At 33.7% G+C, this 17,419-nt stretch overlaps 1 pseudogene; it reads left to right on the forward strand.

The window, feature by feature from the left end:
* Positions 1-17,419, forward strand: part of LOC100465238 — a 179,776-nt pseudogene that overhangs the window by 13,905 nt on the left and 148,452 nt on the right.

Below are 17,419 nucleotides of genomic sequence, written 5' to 3' on the forward strand. Positions count from 1 at the left end.
TATATGATGTCACACAAATTGACTGAGTTTTGAAAAGTACCTGAATCAGCCATTTGTTCTGAATTTAGATGGATAGGGTGACGATTACCAACTGAATTTTTAGCTGACAACATTGAATGCCTACACTTAATTGCCTATTATATATTTTTCTGGCAGAATTTAATGTCACCTATATCTATTCTTTCAACATATTTTACTACTAATCTAATTTCAAAAATAGTCTGATTTATTAATATTATAAAACTACTCAAACAATATAGAGGTATAAAAATACACTAAAGACCTATTTACTTCTCCTTGATCATGATTCTCCTCTCTTCTCCAAAAGTGTATTGTCAAAAAAAGTGTACTGTCAACAATTTAATATATATTCTATTGTCTAAATGTCTTTAATTTCATAAACTCAAGAGTTCTTCATAAATAAGGTTTTATTATACATGTTACTTTATAATAATTTTATTTAAATATATATATTTTTTGATATTTTCACTTCATTGTATACAATTCTCATTCATTGGATTCATAGTATTTTATTTTAAAATTTGGACCTATGACAATTTATTTAATCATTTTCTTTTTGATGGATGCTTAGGTCATTTTAATTTTTACCATTACACAAAATTTAAAGTTAAAAATCTTGAACATAAATATTTAGGTGTTTACTTTTGTAAAATATATTTCTAGAAATGGGATTACTAGATCAAAATGGATATGCATGTTGAATTTTGAGAGATATTTCCAAATTGTCCATCAATAAGTACATATAAATTTCTCATATAAGAAGTATACAAAAATATGCGCACTTTGCCATTTTAAAATTGTTAATCTCATGTTCTAAATAAATATTCTTACTCATTATTAGTGGAAATATGTCAGTTCATAAAGGAAAATGTAATAAGATGATATAAAATTACCATTGATTTCCCCCTCTATATTTCAAGAAAAAAATGCACTCTAGGGCATGGGAGGATGTAATGGAAAAATCCAACATTTAGTTGACTATTGAGACCACAGGAAGGAAAGTGAATATTCTGTAATACAAATGATTATAACTAAATGCTGCCTGTGAGAGACATATGTAAAGAGAAAGATATCTGATAAATATTTAACACAGGGATAAATAGCACTTGAAACATAATCTATACTCTTTCAAAGAAATGGCATGCAGATAGTTAAAAATTTCAGAATAAAGATGACAACAGATGAGGACAGAAATCAACCTGGCAAGAAATTTTGGAAAATATAGAGCATGAGGAAACAGTCTCAGTGTGTGGAGAAATTCTTGTAATTCAGCCAACAAGGAATTCCAAGAATTTTTCACCCTCTTCAAATAAGATGTACAACCCATATTGTTAAGAGACAAGGATGCAAAGGTGTTTTATTAAATAAATAAATAGGCTTATTGGCTTTTAATACAATTGTGGAATGGAACCACAACATTTGAAACATTGTTATGTAATTGATTAAGAAGGCTCATGAGAGAAGAGATAGTTGCTCAGTTTGTGGAAGGAAGAGTGAACTGATAGGGGAGTACATAGTAAGCCTAAATGATTGCCCCTGAATATGAACAGTTATTTGTGTATTTATGTATGTATGTATGTATTTTATTACCCAAGAAGCACTGCTTCCAAGTGATGTTTTTGTTTGTTTTGTGGGTTGGTTTTTTGTTTGTTATAAATCTGGCTGTTGTTGATGGTTTTTCAAGGATAAAACATGTCTATCAGATTCTCCGTGGTTAAGCTATCTCTTTTTCTGATTACAAGTCTGCTGCATGGTCCTTTTCTTGAGAATGTCCACTATCTTACTTTTCTTCCTAGAGCCCTCATGAATAGTAACCCAAACATCCCCTTTCTGTCTGCTTCCAAAAAATTGCCAGACGTGTTTCAAAATCTGTGATATTATTTTATTATCTTAGCATTTAATAATTTGTGTTTATGGTTAACATGTATTATTTTTCTATCTCAATCTCCAGTTATGAAGTTGGGAGGCAATATATACATATTTTTTAAATAGAGATGCTGTAATAGCGAAAATTACCATCATTTACATGGTAAATTGCAATGCCTCTAAGAATTGCTGATTTTGGTGATTTCAGGGCTTGCACCCTATCTAAGGAAGTAAAGTTCAAGAAAAAAAAATGCTCGGCAAGTATTGTTGTATCAGCAAGTATAGAAATAGAACCAGTAGAATCTATCAATCAATCAATCAATCAATTGATCGATCGAAGTGAGAGAAGAATTGCTTATGTGATTATGGGGGGACTGGCTAAGCAAATTTGAAATCCATTAGAGCAGGCTGTCAGGAAAAGCAGACTGGAACTCTGAGAGGAGCTGCTGCTACTGTCCACAAAGAGAATTTCTCCTTCTGCAGGAAACCTCAGTTTTGCTCTTAAATCCTTTTACATGATTGGACAAGACACTCCAAGAATATCCAGGATGATCTCCTTTACTTAAAGTCAACTGACTGTTAATGCTAACCAGATCTATAAAATACCTTCACAAAACCTAGATTAGTGTTTGTTTGAATAACTGGGGACTATAGACTAGCTAAGTTAACATAAAAGTGATCAAAGTTGCTAAATCTGCCTTTTCAAGAAAGACTGAAAATCTTGACTTTTAAAAATGTCAGATTATGTGATTTTTTAAATGTTTCAAATTCAAACGAAAGAAAACTAAGGATTTTCTGTCCAAATAAGGAGACCAACTATCTCGATTTGTCCAGGACTGTGAGGTTTCCTGGGACATGGGTCTCACAGTACTAAAATCAATATAGTCCTAGGCAAACTAAGATGGTTAGTCACCCTACATCCAAAGAAACCATATATTATGTAATTTCAGATTGTGTATTTGAATTTAAAGCCATCTTGAATTCCCAAGAGGTAGAGAGTGGCCAGCAGAACTAAGTAGGCTTAAGCAGAGATTATCAGTCTATTATGAGTTCCAGTCCATCTTGGTGACACAGTATGTTCGCATCTGTGACATTCCCACTGCAATAATGATTCAGTTATTAATAAGCATCATTGTCTCATTCTTCTGTGAAATGTCCATAGTTTTCACTCATTTACGGAAGAGCAGTTTCTTGTGTTTTGGAAAAGGCTCTTATTTTCAAGACTTATTTAGAAAATAAAATGTTCTGGGGCGCCTGGGTGGCACAGTGGTTAAGCGTCTGCCTTCGGCTCAGGGCGTGATACCGGCATTGTGGGATCGAGCCCCACATTAGGCTCTTCTGCTATGAGCCTGCTTCTTCCTCTCCCACTCCCCCTGCTTATNTTTATTTTCAAGACTTATTTAGAAAATAAAATGTTCTGGGGTGCCTGGGTGGCACAGCGGTTAAGCGTCTGCCTTCGGCTCAGGGAGTGATCCCGGCATTGTGGGATCGAGCCCCACATTAGGCTCTTCTGCTATGAGCCTGCTTCTTCCTCTCCCACTCCCCCTGCTTATGTTCCCTCTCTCGCTGGCTGTCTCTATCTCTGTTGAATAAATAAATAAAATCTTTAAAAAAAAAGAAAAGAAAAGAAAATGTTCTGCAGGACAATATAGCCCCAAATATACTACCGTGTAACTACCTAACAAACCTCAAATTAGTAGATGCTATGTTTAGAACTACCTGAATTTTTTGTGGTTTTAACAAAAGAAACAACCATCTAAAATCACAAAGTAAAATACATTTCAAAGACAAAAAAACAAAACTGACAGAAGAAAAGGAGGCCATATAGCAAGCTCCTAGTAATGGAAATGCTTGGGAAATTGAAAGTGAATTTTGCCTCAATGTTTTATATTACTTTGCATATGAATGATTACATATTTTTGGATTTATAGTTAACTGTGGAGTAATGATTGAACTGAAGATAATTTTAACATTCTAAGGGTATTTCTTTAGAGAGCTATTCATTATAGCTACTTATAACCAACAAGAAATTCAGTATCTTCNATTCTAAGGGTATTTCTTTAGAGAGCTATTCATTATAGCAACTTATAACCAACAAGAAATTCAGTATCTTCTCTGATAAAGGCTTTATATAATATAATGAGCTTATCCTATAACCCGTACCAAAACATTATTAGGTATCACAATAGACTCTCAAGGGTTACTGGTACTATAGCATTAAGCTGTCTATGAAACTTTTTTTAAAGAATTCTTTTAATTTGGTGTTAGAATCAAGACATATGGGATGCATTTAGATCTAGTTTGCTTTTAGTAAATCTTATTTAACTTTGACAATTGTTGAAGTCATTCCATTATTATAATTAAAATTTGTTTATTGTTCCCAGTTGTAGCGAATGATTGATATAAATAATTATTTTTATCTTATAATAACTGAGAGTTTAATATAATCATAACCTAAAGGATCTCAGTTTCAGAGTTATATTTTATTATTAAAATACTTTCCAGCAAATTAAAATGTTCAGATGAATTTATCATTAGTGACATTTGAAGTCAAATCACACATAGAAGGTTGTGTATTAAAAAATATATTCAGGGTGCCTGCATGGCTTCGTGGTTTAAGTGTCTGCCTTCTGCTCAGGTCATGATCCCAGGGTCCTGGGATTGGCCTTGAGTTGGCCTGAGCAGGGAGCCTGCTTCTCCCTCTCCCCACCCCCTCCTCTTGCTCTCTCTTGCTACCTCCCTTAAATAAATAAATAAAATCTTTTAAAAGAAAAAGTAGACTCATTAAAATACAGATTAATTAGATTATTAATTAGTACCAAGGATTTAACTTTAATGAAGTCCTAATATATAGTTGATAATGCAGATGTGAAGAGACATAAGAAACATTATCGGATCTCAGTGCTTTTTAAATTAGATTGAGGTAGACAGGGGAAAATTTAAAAACAATTAACAAAATCATAATATATATTCCAAGATCTTCCTGTAATTCTTAAGGATCCGGAAGAAGAGAAAATGATGTGTATTGTGGTAGAGAAAAGGTGCTTCATGAAAAAGCAGGGCACACGAGTTTGTTCAAGAATGGGTGTGGTTAAGGTAACAGAGGGACACCTAAAACAGGGAAGTGCTAAGAGTGGAAGTTAAAGATGTGAAACAATGATATGTTTTTAGGTGTCAGTAGATGTGGTTTCCTTCCGAAGTTTGATTTAATTAGAGGGGTTTTGGAATGTGAAAAAACAAAGTTTAAGCTTAACCTTACGGACATTAGGAAGCCAGTAGTTGATCAGAAAAATAGTACAATCGAAATACTTTTTAATGAATTGTATTCTTTAAAGAATTTTAACTGTGGGGAGGATTGGGTAAGATGGACTTACAAGTAGAGAAACCAATTAAGTGTAGGTATTGGTTTAGTAGTACCCTTAATGCAGATACAAGGAAGATTTGAATTATAGGTTAAAAAGTTAAACAGTTTTATTAGCATTATTATTAACATTTATAAATGGAGAAATGAAGTGAATTAAATCTATGCACTAAAAGAGGTATTATGATTTTTAATATACTGAATTATTTTCAACTATTTAATGTTAAATACATATTTTAAAAGATAATTTGGAAAACATTTTGTTTANTGCACTAAAAGAGGTATTATGATTTTTAATATACTGAATTATTTTCAACTATTTAATGTTAAATACATATTTAAAAGATAATTTGGAAAACATTTTGTTTATTTTTTTTTTAAAGATTTTATTTATTTATTTGACAGAGATAGAGACAGCCAGCGAGAGAGGGAACACAAGCAGGGGGAGTGGAAGAGGAAGAAGCAGGCTCATAACGGAGGAGTCTGATGTGGGGCTCGATCCCAGAACGCCGGGATCACGCCCTGAGCTGAAGGCAGATGCTTAACGACTGCACCACCCAGGCGCCCCTGGAAAACATGTTGCTTAAAACCTTATACATATGTAACATCAACTTAAATCAGAGCTATAAATAATTTTTATAAATATATTTTTCTCAAGTAAAAAATTCTTATGTAAGGATTTTCTTCAAAGGAATTCCAGATGAAATAGATGCTGAAATTATGTCAAAATATGCCTTTTAATTTATCTTTTCATGCCACCAGCCAATTAGTAATTAAAATGCTGGAAAAGAAATTATATAGGGGGGTGCCTGGATGGCTCAGTTGTTAAGCATTTGCCTTCAGCTCAAGGCATGATTCCCAGGGTCCTGGGATCAAGCCCCACATCAGGCTCCCTGCTCTGCTGGGAGCCTGCTTCTTCCTCTACCCCCTTCTCTCGCTGGCTGTCTCTATCTCTCTGTCAAATAAATAAATAAAATCTTAAAAAAATAAATTATATAGGTTATTTTATATCTAATCTGTTAGAAGGAGATAAATCACTAGCCCAAGTAAGAGTGGATTTCTTATGAAGTAGTATATGCTTAGTTTATTTGGTTAACAGAGAGTAAAGTCTACACATTTAATATTTGCTGACTGTAAGGAGCCTTTCCTTTAGAAAATCATACCAATGCTTTAAATACGTTCAGTTTTTCTGTATGCGCAAACTTTGTTTTATAATAATGCCATCTAATGATTTATTAGATTATTTGGCATAAAAAAGATTATATAATAATTATCTTTTGTTTACATAAGCACCCAAGTGGGTTTGGTTTTTAAAAAGATAAATCTTTAAATTATATTTTTTATATGTATGATTTTATATGTATAATTAAGAAGACAACACAAAATATGGTTTGGCTTTTAAAAAGATAAATCTTTAAATTATATTTTTATATGTATGATTAAGAAGACAACGCAAAATTTGATAATAAAAAAGAGCTGAGTGAAACATCTTAAACATTGTAATTTCCCACTGTTCCATTCTTCGAAAGTTTTCATTATTTCCTAACTGGTAAGTCCTTTTATTTTTAGGATACTCTGCACACTTTTAAGAAAATGGTATATTAAATACAGTCATTCTGAGATAATCCTTAAGAAAGAGATTTTAAGTTTTAAGTTAGGGATTTATTGACTAATTTTTTTTAACACTTAAAATGTTGAATAATCTCTTAACAGCTCTTTATGTTAGACTTTATATATTTAAGGTTTTTGAATTTTTAGTCTTACCTGGAAATTTTTGGCCTCTGATATTTTAAGTTGTGTGCTATGTTAGGTTGTCCTATGGGTACTTACAATGATGAGATACCAAGAAAAATCATTCTATTTAATTTTTCAAGAGGAAAAGAGTTTACACTGTTCAAAGGAACAACCATTTATCCTAAATAATAAATCTGTGGTGTTACTTTGATTATACAAATATTTAAATTGAAGTTTCAAAAACAGATTTCTTTTTACATTTAATAATAATCTATACATCAAAGAAAGTGTGTATATGAATATTGAATATTTTGACACATTCTGTTTAGTAAATGTAATGCCAAAGTCAAGGTTATGATTTATAATTTTGTAAATGATTGAGGATTAATGCCTACATTCATATTTTTTTAAAGACTACTTTTTTAGAATAGTTTTCACTTTCACAGAAAATTCGAGAAGTACAGACATTTCTCATATACCTGGGACCTCCACACATGTAGTCTCTCACATCATCAACACCCACCCCACCAGACTGATATATTAGTTACAGTTAATGACCATGTATTGACACATCATAATCATCCAAAGTCCATAGTTTATTAGGATTCTCATAGTTCATGTACATTCTATGGGTTTGGACAAATATATAATGACATGGATTCATCACTATAATGTACATAGTATTTTCACTGCCCTCTGTGCTTTTTCTGTTTATCCCTCCCCTACCCCTGTCCCAACTGCTGGCAACTATTGACCTTTTTACTGTCTCTATGATTTGTCCTTTCCCAGAATGTCATATAGTTGGAATCATGTGGTATGTGGCCTTTCCAGATTGGTGTCTTTCACTTAGTGATATATATTTAAATTTCCTCCATGTCTTTCATGGCTTGAAAACTCATTTATTTTTACTGCTAAGTAATATTCCACTGTCTGGATGTACCACTGTTTATTCATTCATTCACCTACTGAAGGACATTTCATCACTTTCAAATTTTGCAATTATGAATAAAGCTGCCATAAACATCCATGTATATATATTTGTATGGACATATATTTTCAACTCCTTTGGGTAAACATCTGTTGGGCAAGTTCTAAATTACTTCTTTTTGGGGCGCCTGGGTGGCTCAGTTGTTAAGCGTCTGCCTTTGGCTCAGGGCATGATCCTGGCGTTCTGGGATTGAGTCCCACATCAGGCTCCTCCGCTGGGAGCCTGCTTCTTCCTCTCCCACTCCCCCTGACTGTGTTCCCTCTCTCACTGGCTGTCTCTATCTCTGTTGTAAATAAATAAAATCTTTAAAAAAGAAAAAGAAAGAAAGANCCCACATCAGGCTCCTCCGCTGGGAGCCTGCTTCTTCCTCTCCCACTCCCCCTGATTGTGTTCCCTCTCTCACTGGCTGTCTCTATCTCTGTTGTAAATAAATAAAATCTTTAAAAAAGAAAAAGAAGAAAGAAAGAAAAAGAAAGAAAGAAAGAAAGAAAGAAAGAAAGAAAGAAAGAAAAAGAAAATAACTTTTTTTTTTGGCAATTTTTACAAGGTATATATTTCTCCTTTATTTTTGAAGGATAATTTCACAGGCTACAGAATTCTAGATGCCCCCCCCAANAAAGAAAGAAAGAAAGAAAGAAAGAAAGAAAGAAAGAAAGAAAGAAAGAAAGAAAGAAAGAAAGAAAATAACTTTTTTTTTTGGCAATTCTTACAAGGTATATATTTCTTCTTTATTTTTGAAGGATAATTTCACAGGCTACAGAATTCTAGATGCCCCCCCCAACAAAACTTTAAATATTTCACTCTACTCTCTTCTTGCTTGCATGATTTCTTAGGAGAAGTCAGATGTAATTATTACTTTTTTTTTTTCCCCCTGTAAGTAAGGTTCTTTTTTCCTCTAGCTTCTTTCAGGATTTTTTTTTTTTTAATCATTGATATGCCTCGGTGTTATGCCTACGTGTTTTTTGCATTTATCCTGCTTGGTGTTCTCTGAGTTTCCTAGATCTGTTTTAGTGTCTGACATTAATTTAAGGAAATTCTCTTACTGTTTCAAATATTTCTTGTTTCTTTCTCTCTTTCTTCTCCTTCTGGTATTTCCATTACACATATGTTGCACTTTTTGTAGTTTTACCACAGTCCTTGGAGATTCTGTTCTGTTTTTCTCAGTTTTTGATCTTTTGCTTTCCAGTGTCAGAGAATTCTATTTACTCAAGCTTAGCAATTCGCTCCTCAGCCATTTCCTGATTACTAATAAACGCAAAGGCATTCTTCATTTCTGTTACAATGTTTTTGATCTCTCACATTTCTTTTTGTTTTTGTTTTTGTTTTCCTTAGGATTACCATCTCTTTTTTACATTGCCTGTCTCTTTCTGTATGCTTTTTACTTTGCCCATCAGAGCCCTTAACATATTAGTCATAATTGTTTTAAATTCCTGGTCCGATATTTCTAACATCCCTATCATGTCTGGTGCTGATGCTTGCTCTGTCTTTTCAGATTGTATCTTCTGCTTTTTATTATTTTATTCTTGATAGTCAGACATGATGTACCTAGTAAAAAAGCTACTATAAATAGGGCTTTACTGATGTGGTAGTGAGGTGTAGGGGGAGGAGAAGTGTTCTATAGTCCTATGATTAAGTCTCATTGTTTTAGGGAGCCTATTTCTCTAGACTATGAACTGCACAAGTATTTCTCATTTTTTCCCTCCATCCTTAATTGGGACAGAATAAGTAAGGTTGGCTGGAGGTGCATATTTCCCTTTTTCAGCGTAGAAGCATAGAGTGACTGGAGTTGGGCATTTTTCTTCCTCCAGGCCAGTTAGGTGCTAATAATACCACAGCAGGTTAGCCTCTGGTTAAGTAGTTAATCCTGAGGGCAGGCCTTGTTAAGAACAAAGTGTTCTGGCATGTTTCAAAAACAGTTCCTTTCCCCTCCTCCTGCTGGAAGCACAGGGAGCTTGTTTTTTGGATATTTACTATGAGAATCTGGTCAAGTTCCTGGAGGTAAATCCCACAAAAGCGTGGCGGCTCCCGTATGACTGTGAACCACTGGAATGTTTAACTCTCAGACTTACCTACACTGAGGCTCCAGCAAATTTTCATACCCCTGCCCTGGTTGTCAGGGCAGTTTCCACTCCTGAATCTCTGCTCAAGTAAGCCATGATGCCATGTATTAACCTGTCTGTCTCTCCAATCTTGGAGCAGCAGTTTGTCCTGGGTCCTCACTTCTCTTATGGGTCTAAGAAAAGCTGTTGATTTTTCACTGTGTTCAGTTTTTTACTTGTTAGGATGGAGTGGTGACTTCCAAACTCCTTACATGCAGAACCAGAAAGCAGAACTTCACTTAGAGACTTTTACCAACACTTGTGTTCTTCACATATAGTCACCACTCACTATGGGAAATTCATTAAAATACAAAATTATAATATTTTTTTATTTAGCTGTTAAATACCTTTGCAAATGGGAATGGAGTAGCATTCTACATTATTTAAAGGTCAAATATCCTTGGAAATAATTCAGAGAAATTGCAGTCTCTGATTATATAATTTCTGAGCATATATATCTTCTCCCTTAACTGTTTTTGGCATAGAAAGGTTATGTATAAGAGCAAAATAATGTAGTAAGCAAGCAAGAGAAAGACTAAAGCCAGTAAGTAATAGAAGATGTTATTTCTGAACTCAGATTTTAGAACCTGAATTGTGTTCCATATTCATTTTATCTCTATTTTTATATTCAGTTATCAAAAAAAAGTTTGTCAAGACTAATAGGGACATATAAAAATATGCTACTTACATTGGTCACGAGCTTTAAGTGAATAAAAACTGCTTTATCAGGTCTGTTGGTGGAACCAACATCACAGATCACTCTAAGCATATATATAAAAGTTCTAAGTAAAATTGAATTAAATTAAATTAACCACATCAATCTTAGTTCAGCAAAGGTAAAAGGAGAGCCACTGGAGAATGTGATGTTTTTCTTTTATGACCTATAAATTATTTAATATCTGTACCTAACTTTCTTGCTATTTATGTTTCTATGAAATGGTTATTTTGAAATCACTTTCTGCTAGTTTCTATAAAAAAAAGTACCAGCATATGAATGAACTATAAAACACATATTAATAGGATGAGGTGGGTTACGAAGGCTGATAGTTTTTATTTCCCTGGAACTTATTTCTTTTATTTGGAGAATTTGGTTCAATGTAATCTTTGAAATTATAATATTAAATTGACTTCAGGCCATTTCATATGGAACTTTTTGGGGGCCATATTTTGTTTTTAGGTTTAAGACGGGAAATATTGCACTACCTTCGTAGGCTGATGAGAACAAAGTATGAAGAAAAACTGAGATTTCAGGAGAAAGAGTCACCTGCAAGACTGGTATCTTCAGGTAGTCAACAATGGAGTATGATCGATTGGAGAGGTTGCCCTTAGATGGGTTTTCAAAATCATCAGTATAAGAGGAAGGTGGTGGAAAATATATATCATTGTCTTCTGATTGCTTCTGAGACTAATTAATGGGCTGAGAGCAAGAAGAGAAGGGTTACAGATGTTTGAGGATAAAGGAAAGTCTGTGAAATTAATTTAGAAGCAGAGAATTAATTCACTAAGGAAATTCAGTTAAATTGTTTATAGCCGTAAGAGCTAAATTGGTGTTAGGTAGTCATGACGTTAGTCAGCATGATGGTATGGAGAGAGTTGAGAAAGGAAGTTGAGGAGGTATATGAGGATGTTATTAAAAACATGGGCCATGGAATCTAAGCCACATCTGGAGGACTTAAGAACAAAACAGGGGTGAGAGACAGTGAAAAATCTGTATAAGTCCTAGAACAGTCAAAGGCAATCTTTAGCCGAGCCTGCTTTATGACCATGAAAGTAAATACCTGAGGAAGGAATGGGGATGGCATTGGCAGGGAGTAGATCAGGAAATGGTGATATATTCAAAAAAAAATGAAAGCATGATTCCCATGTATTTTGAAATCATCAAGAACATTTACAGGACCAGTTAAGAAAGAGGAAATAATTATTATAAAGCTGTGAGAGTTGGTGAGCACTGTGCAGGAGAATGAAGGGCTGAGCATTCCTGCTTCAGTCACCCTCTGATGGCAGACTGGAGATTTATGGAAGGTGAGTGGCATGGAGAGCATGAGCATCTTGACAGAACCACTCAAATTATAAATTATTAATATAAGTATGCATATTATAGTTTATAGACTGATCTATAGTCCATTTTTTCTCTTTATTTCCCAAAAAGTTCCTACTAAAAATTACTCATTAAATCTGATTTATAATTCTTTAAATATTTCTATTCAAACAGAGAAAAAGTTTTAAACATGTTCAAACAGTAAAAAAGAAGCATCAATATCAATTTTCTGTTGATTATATAACTCACACCAAACTGCAGGAATCCATGTACAAATGCACCTCTCAGAAGTCAAACAGCCAAGGGTTACTATTAAGCTATTGTGGCAGTTTAGCCATAGTTTGGTTACAGGGAACCATTTAGTGACCTTCTAGAAAAGTGATTTCATTGTAAGGATACTAAGAATGTAATGAAACAGAATTACTGAAAGCATAACTGGCTCTAATGGAAATTGGGATACTGTAGGGCAGGTTTTGTTTTTGTTTTTTTTTCTCATTCAGGCTTCATTCTTCTTTCCGATCTTAAACTGTTCCTGCATCCTTCATGCCTGTTTTCCATTTTTTGTTCTTTGTTTTGTTGTTGTTGTTGTTGTTGTTTTTCGGACCAGTCCATGATTGCTGTCAGAAAGTGGTAGTCCTTACCATGTTTCTTCTCACAGTAAATTCTTCACAGACAACTAACATTTTTCTTTTTTTTTTTTTGTCCTGTATTCAAACACTTTAGGTTATAAAATCTGTTTGGATAGCTCAGTGTTAATCAAGTGTTTATCATAAACCAACCATCTGGATCCAGAGGGAATGAGGGTTGCTGATGAAAGGAAGAGTTAACGCAAAAGTTGTGCAGTCTTACTGATTCCAGACTGTGCCTGGGTCAAGTTCAACAAGAAGGGGTCATATATTGGGAGGAGATGATTGACCTCATAATAAAGAAAGAACTATGAGATAGTATCAATAAATCAACTGAGTGCATTACCATTTTGGAGAAATAAATTCATGATGCATGCCAGTGATAATATACTAATATATATATATATATGTGTGTTAATTTATTTTAAAATCATTTAATAAACATAAAGTAGCATGTATTTGTGAACAATACTGACTTTGAGTGGGAAAACGTGTTTCTTGCTTTAATTTAATTATACTACACTACATTATCTGAATATCCCAACTAAAGTTTCTAGAGCCTATCTTTGAGGAAAGGTAATATAATGGGATCCTTCATAATTAGAAAGAGAAAATACATGATCAATATTTACTTATAATATCTCAAGCTTTTATACTACTGTATTACACTGGATATTTTGTGATTTTAAGTATTTCAGATTATTTTGGAACCCAACCATGGGGAATTTAGGGTATGACGTAAAATACCCACAGTCAGTTGGAAGTGTCAAAACTAAGGGCACTAAGGGTTAGTTTCTAAGTCCATCAATGTTATTCAAAGGCATAAAGCTAAAAAGGAATGATTTAATTGAGCGCAAAGAACAAAACAAGAGATTTAATTAATCCTATTTTCCTTCTGTATAAGATTGGTCACAGCAGACACAACCTAAATACACATTTGTAGTGTTTCCAATGGAAAAAAATTTTTACTCAAGTTCTTCTTCCTCCTCTATTCCTGGGAGAGATCAAATTACAAATAAAAAGTAAATGTGAGAGAAAGCATTATGAAGTTCTTAAGGACATTAAACTCTGAGGTTTGTTTGTTTGTTTAAAGATTTATGTACTTATTTGAGAGAGAAAGGGAGAGACCAATGAGTGGGAGGGGGTCTGGGGGAGGTAGAGAGAATCCCAAGCAGATTTCATGCCAAGCATGGAGCTGGAGATGGGGCTCCATCCCAACACCCTGAGATCACGACCCGAGCTGAAACCAAGAGTCGGTAGCCCAACTGACTACACCACCCAGGCACCCCTGTTTGTTTTTAAGAAAGGAAATCAGGTAGTATAGCAGCAGGTAAAGACTAAAGTTTATAGATAATAAGTTCTCCAATTATATGAAGTAATAGAGTTTAAAGTAATTAAAACAGAATAGGAGACAAAGAGAAAAATCAGAAAATAGACTTTGAATTTTGATTTTAAGTATACAAACAAGAAGGATTGACTAAAAAAGTCTGATTTAAAACCATTACTTATGAGATTCAAGTGGATTATGGTTCTTAGGCCTCAAACATGCAATGTGGGAAGTTATCACCACAAAGCAGTGGCTCTTTGGATAAATAATGAAATTATCTTAGCAGTGAATTAAAAAAGAAATAAAAAACAGGATTACTTAGTCATATAACATAAATTAAAACACTTCATTTGCAACTACTGGTATAAATTAGTTATTATGACAGTGTTTATACAACAAAATGGAGAACATATATAACATTCTGATATGTTATGGCTCATGTGAATCCTTGCTTCCACCATGTTTTTACAGATGAGAAGCTAGAAGGATACTCTCAAAGCATGTCCTATTTTATCTGCCATCATCAATCATTATTGATTTTCAGTTTGCCCTGGCTTTCGAGTCTGAACATATAGAATTTTTTTTATATTACCTTGAAGTTATCTTACTCTGCTTTCTTCTTTGTAGTATTTCATCAAAAGTTCCAATGGCTTCTGATGTTTTTACTTTTTCTTTCTGATTGAAGAGTTGGGTATCAGAGGTTCACATGAACATGTGATACAAATTGTTGTGTGAAGGCTTTAATTACCCTAACCATATCTTATTTATCAAACTCCTGGCAATTCCCAGTGTTGCTCCAAATTTAGCACAACTTTCTATTGGTTTTAAGGAAATGAAAATTGACTACATGGTGGTGCTTCTTCTGTCTCTAAGGAATATCATTCTAGGGTCAGAAAAATCTTACCAGTGTATCGTGACATAATTTCTTGTTTGCTTTTGTGTTCTACCTTGAATTGTCAATTGTCAATGTTTTCCTTTGTTAAATTCAAGGTGATAGGATGCAGTGTTCACAGAGGCTGCAGGCAGCCTCTCAAGATCTGTGATATGAAGGCACATGTAGCTAGAATGTGATCTAAAATAATCACTCCAGGGAATGTTCATGTGCCCTTGGGTAACTGAAGAAGTTCCCTTTAATAGTTAGATGTCTTTGATATTCATTCTGCTGTAGGGTTTGCTTTAGATAAATTGGGAGTGAGTGAAAGTTATAAAGATCCCAAATTAATAAATAATAACAGGTTTATAAAGGTTTACAATGAGCTTATTTGGGGGAAAATCTTCTTAGTACTTAACAACATGTGTGATATTTATGTCTTATATATAAGTGAATACATGTATATCATATGTGTATAATATTTATAGTCCAAATATCATGTTCTCTCCGATAACATAGCTATGCAATTTTAACTAATAGAAACCTTGGAGATGAAATACTCCACTTTGTTTATTTATCCGATGAGAAAATTTAGGGCAACAGAGGGTAACTATATTTATGTAAGCTAACTGAGACTATAACACAGTCTTTCTTGATTCACAGTTCAATGCCCCTTCCATTCAACTTCACAGAACCAGTTAACAGAGCAGTATTAACCAACCTGGTGGAAAATTCTGTGTGGAAGGTGTTAAATGAAATTACATCACCAAACATGAATGAAAAAGCACACACATTTTTTCTGAAAAGCACACTCATTTGAACTCACACTGCTCTATGAACTCTCTGTATTTTAAATTTCTATAATTAATTTTTTGTACACTAACTATTAATAATGACCAAACCATCTGCTCTCGATTTCCATGAGTGATTCCCACTTAATCAAAATAGATTTTAAGAAGAGTCATGAAGGGAGTTTATAGATACTTTTATTTTAGAACAACAGTGGCATTTTTTTAAAGTATTTATTTATTTATTCGACAGAGATAGAGACAGCCAGCGAGAGAGGGAACACAAGCAGGGGGAGTGGGAGAGGAAGAAGCAGGCTCATAGCAGAGGAGCCTGACGTGAGGCTCGAACCCATAACACCGGGATCACGCCCTGAGCCGAAGGTAGACGCTTAACCGCTGTGCCACCCAGGCGCCCCAACAGTGGCATTTTTGAGTGCTAATCTAAATTTAGTTAAAAATACATTTGAAACAACTTTGTAACCAACCTATAGGACGTGAATAATTCTTGTTTGACTGTTTGTTTCTTCTTTTTTGTTGTTGTTGTTTGTTTGTTTCTTAACACCTATTGGAAAGCGTTTTTTTTTTCTTTCTTCTTTTGCATTTTTTTTCCCTATTCAGTGAAGTGCCTTCAAAGGAAAAAAAAAAGAGCTGAGGAGTGTAAAACTTACATAGTTGGGATTTTAGAAGACAGAAGGATCTTCAGACATAACTTATTTCAACTGGAAAAATGAATCTGTGATTAAATGGCTGCTCAAGTATATAAAACTGGGATAGAACCTGGAACCTATTTTCAACTTTTGCTCCAGTACTCTTTCTAAGCATTTGCATTATTTCTAGGTAATTTACAAAGAATATTAACGTTCTCTGTCTTACACACCCCCATTCACACAAACACATATACATAGATATCTACAGCAACAGCTGTGATATTTCCTTCCAGAATGCTGTTTAGAAATAATTTACACAGATGCCAATTTTATATTTATAGTCATGTAGTTTAATTCCTAGAATAGAAATACGAATACATTCTTTAGATGACTGGCAAATTTGTATATGTGCAATTTTTGTGTATGATTTGTAATATGCTATTTTTATGTTACATTGAAGAACATATAGTTGAGATACTTTGTAAAATATCAGGTCCCTTGATATCTTTTTACTGTTATCTACTTTCAAAATTGGTTTTAGTCATTTAAAGGGGGATTAATACACAGCTCTCTACAGTATGCACATTTTCTATTTAAGTAAATTTATTTAAAATGTTACCAGTTTGAAAAAAAACACCAAATTTAATTAAATAATTATATTTCAATCTTTAGTGCTAACCGACATTATTTGGTGGTAAAACAGTTCTAGAAAGATATACTTAATAAACTGTTCTTTTCTTTTGTATGTATATGTGGTGCATGTGTGTGTATGTGCTCTCCAACAACAAACAATTAGAGGCAATCCTCAGTAAAGATATTTAGTTTATTTACTTAAATGGTTTATTTATAAAATGCTGGAAAATATATCTGAGAGTTCTCAATTTTTCTTATAATTCCTACAATTATAGTTTGTGGAGACAGGGCAGAAGCTCACGTGGAGGGAGTATTCCATTTGGCTATAAAGCATCAAGAAGACGCAATTAATCCTGGTCAGATATACAGTCTGACTCATGCATTCTAAGCTGATCTCAGCCTTATCCTAGCACAACAAAC

This window comes from Ailuropoda melanoleuca, chromosome 1, assembly GCF_002007445.2.
Source record: "Ailuropoda melanoleuca isolate Jingjing chromosome 1, ASM200744v2, whole genome shotgun sequence".
In the NCBI taxonomy this organism is placed as follows: Eukaryota; Metazoa; Chordata; class Mammalia; order Carnivora; family Ursidae; genus Ailuropoda; species Ailuropoda melanoleuca.